Here is a 3,977-nt window from a genome sequence, read left to right as displayed (position 1 = left end):
TGCTTGGGACGGTGGAGGGACAGCGCAGGAGGGGAAGACCCTCTATGAGATGGATTGATTCGGTGACTGGGGTAATCGGGATGGGTGTGTCAGGGGCAGTGTGGTTGGTGCAGGATAGAGCAGGGTTTAGGGCTGTTGTGCATAGGGTCGCTATGAGTCGCAAACAACTCGATGGCACATAACAACAACAACAACAACATTTCCTTCAGAGCAACTTAAACTTCCTCCTTCATCACCATAGGCTCTTGCTCATATGTTTTTTCATGAAATTCCTCCGTGCCAGCCAATTCTTTCTGATACAGTGATTCTCTATACTCCTTCCATTTTCTTTTGATACTTCCTGGATCAGTCAACATTCTACCCAATCTATCTCTTAAGTATTGCCACCCGTGGCTTGAATTTGTTTTTCAACTCCTTCCACTTAAGAAACGCTGAGTGAGTTCAGCCCTATTGATTATCTGACTCCAGCTCTCTGCACATTTCATTATCCTATCTTGCTTTGTCATCCTGAGCTGCCTTTTGAAATATTCTTTGATTCTTGATTTCTTCCTTTAGCTTTGTTTTCTGGGTGCTTTAATGCAATACTCAGAGTCTCATCTGACATCCATCTTGGTCTTTTCTTCTTCTTCAGCCTTTGTAATGAACGATCTTTTGCATTTTTCATGGACGATTTTCTTGATATCCTCCCAGAGCTCCTTTGGTCTACACTTATTGGTGCTCAAGGCCTCAAACCTGTTCCTGAGATGGTTTTGAAATTCTAGTGGGACAGACTTAATTTCAAATCTTGGTTCCCATGGGTCACAATCAGCACCTGGCCTGGTTTTCACAGCTTATACTGAGCTTCTCCACTGAGTATTTCATATATATATGTATGTGTGTGTGTGTGTGTGTGTGTGTGTGTGTATATGTATGTATGTGTGTGTGTATATATATGTATATGTATGTATATGTGTGTGTGTGTATATATATGAGATATTGGGTTAGAGATGGCAGTGATAATTTTTTTCCTTTTTTTAAAATATGTTTACCTATTGCTATAAATTTACCTCTGATTACTGCTTTGCCTGTTTCCCCGAAGTTTTGGTAAGTGGTGCTTTCATTGTCATTTGTTTCAAGAAACTTTTTCCTTTCATTTTTTATTTCTTCTAATACCCTCATGTTCAAGCAAGGTTCAGATTCCAAATGTATAGTTTTTTCCTCCTTTTACCTGTTTTCAGTTTTTAATTTTGTAGTATTTTGGTCTGTGAAAATGCTTTGTATTATATCTAAGTTTTTTTAAGTTATTAATGCTTGCCTTGTGACCTAAAATGTGATCTATTCTGGAGAGTGTTCCATGTACATTGGAGAAAGTGTACTGGGGTTTTTTTTGTTTTTGTTTTTTTTTTTGGGGGGGGTGATGCATTAGCCTATGATATCGAGATGGTTTATTTGTTTGGGTTAATTCTTCAGCATCTTTCTTGAGTTTCTTTCTGGTAGACCTATATTTTCTTTCTTTTTTTTTTTAAAGCTTATGGAGCAGTTTTATTCTCTCTTACAATGTCACTATAAGGAGGAATTTACTTAATATTAAGTGTCAATACAACTTTCTGATGCATAGAAAGCAGTGGAAAATACCTTGGTTTGGAACAGACACACTTTACACACTTTAGTCTTTAAATTAACATCCTTGATCTTTCTTGAGAGTGGTGTATTGAAGTCTCCAACTACTATAGTATTCTTATCTATTCCCTTTTTCAGTTTTGTTAATGTTTGGTTTATATATTTTGTAGGACTTTCATTTGGTGCATATTTATTATTTTTATGCCCACTTGTTCTGTTGACCCTATAAGCATTATATAATGACCTTTCCTGTCCTTTGTGATGATTTTTACATTGAAATTTATTTTATTGGAGATTAATATTGCTACTCCTGCTTTTTTCTAGTTTCCATTTGCTTGGTATATTTTTTTCCACCCTTTTATTTTTAGTCTTTATTTTCATTATTCAGGTGTGTCTCTTTTAGACAGCATATTGATGAATTTTGGTTTTTTATCCAGTCTGCTATTCTTCTTCTCTTCAGTGGTGAATTCAAACCATTCACATTCAGTATAATTATTGAAAGATAGGATTTTATTGTTGTCATTTTGTTGAGTTCTTTTTGGTGTTTTTGCTAGTTAATTTGGTCCATGCTACTTCTGTGGTACCTCTGTAAGAAGGATATCTCTCAATATTTCCTGCAATGTTGGTCTTGTTTTTACAAACTCTCTTAGGTTCTGTTTTTCTGGGAATATCTTGATCTCTCCTTCATATTTGATGGATAATTTTTGTGGGTACAGTATTCTTGGTTGACAGTTGTATTCTTTGAGTGTTTGATATATGACCTTCCATTCTCTTCTTGCTCACACAGTTTCTGTTGAGAAATCGGCACTTAATCTTATCTGTTCTCCCTTATACATTACTCTTTTTTTCTCCCTCAGTGCTTTCAGGATTCTCTCCTTATCTTTGGTTCTGGAAAATTTAACTATGATATGCATTGGTGGGGTTTTGTTTTGTTTTGTTTTGTTTTTTGAGGTCTGTTCTATATGGTCTTTGCTCAGCTTCTTGAATATATATTCTCTCATTCTTCATTATGCCTTAGAAGTTTCCCTCTAGTAATTCTTCCTCAACTTTTTTGGTGTCTTTACCTGCTTCTTCCTGTTCTGGATTCCGATGATGCACATGTTATTTTTCTTAATAGTGTCCTACATTATTCTTAGGTTTCCTCTTTTTTCCCTCCTTTTTGATTTGTCATTTTGCTCTAGCAGACCACTGGTGACAATTCTATGTTACATTTTACCGATTCTGTGTTCCATCTCTTCAACTATGCTCATGTGTCCCTCCATCATGTTGACAGCATCTGAAACATTGGACCTCATATTTTGGATCATGGTTTTTTTGTGTATCCAGTGTTACTAATGCCTTGTTTGTTTTATCTGTCTTGTTCTGGATTGTTGTTGTTATTGTTGTTTAGCTCCTCCTGGTTTTTGCTTGTAGTATTCTGTAAGTCTTCAAGTTTGTCTTCCATCCATTGAAAATATTCAAGCATTACCCTTTTAAATTCCGTGTCAGAAAGTTCCGTCAGACTTTCTGGCTTCAGGAAATCCATTGACATTTTATCGCCTTTTGGGGGTGACATCTTGCTTTGTGCTTGTGTAGTGTGTGGGTTAGCTTGCTTTCTTTGAGACATTCATATGTTCTTGACCTGAAGACAATGCTCTAGAAATCAGTTTTGCAACTAACCCACTTGTGTTTTCCTCTGAAGTACTGATTCAAGGGTAATGTCAGTCACAGCCTATGAGACCAACCTCTTGTAGGTAACTCAGATCAAGGTGCTCCTGATTAAAGGCAAGTTGATTGACACAATGTGTAGCACAGGCATGGAGCCAAATGGGGATGGGGCAGTCACGGGGGTCAGGGTGACCACAGGGGCGGGTCAACCACTTGTGGGACCTCACTCAAACCTTAGCTGTCTGGGTGTGCTCATGATTGGGGTCCTTACTTAAATTCCGGCTGTCTGACTCTCCCCAGCTGTTCAGTCAAGCTCCAACAGACCCACTGTGTCTTAGTGGGTCTTAAAAAGCTCAGCCAGTATCCCACCAACCTTTCTCCTGTCAGATGGGTCCCACAGCCACTTGGCTGGTGGCTTCCAGCTTTGGCTGTGTCTGCAGCATTGTGCTCAGCACGGCTTTTGTTCCTGTCACTCTGAAACTAATTGTTCCAACAAAAGTTCTGATTCAAATTCCTACTGTCCACATCACACCGAGGTGATTGTCCTCTGTGCAGTGTGAAGGTCTCTCTAGTGACCCATCTCTATACACCTTGCTATTCCTCCGGCTCTTCATACTGAACTCTCCACTGCTGCCATCTTGTAATCCTATATTCAGACATTTGTACTATCAGTTTCTCCTTAAGTATTCTTTAAAAGGCATTTCACATTGTGTTTTCATATTCATTCACTT

This window comes from Elephantulus edwardii, unplaced genomic scaffold (genome assembly GCF_000299155.1).
Source record: "Elephantulus edwardii isolate Elephantulus edwardi_28Jun2011 unplaced genomic scaffold, EleEdw1.0 scaffold00285, whole genome shotgun sequence".
Classification (NCBI taxonomy): Eukaryota; Metazoa; Chordata; class Mammalia; order Macroscelidea; family Macroscelididae; genus Elephantulus; species Elephantulus edwardii.
Note: the sequence above shows the minus strand (reverse complement) of the source record.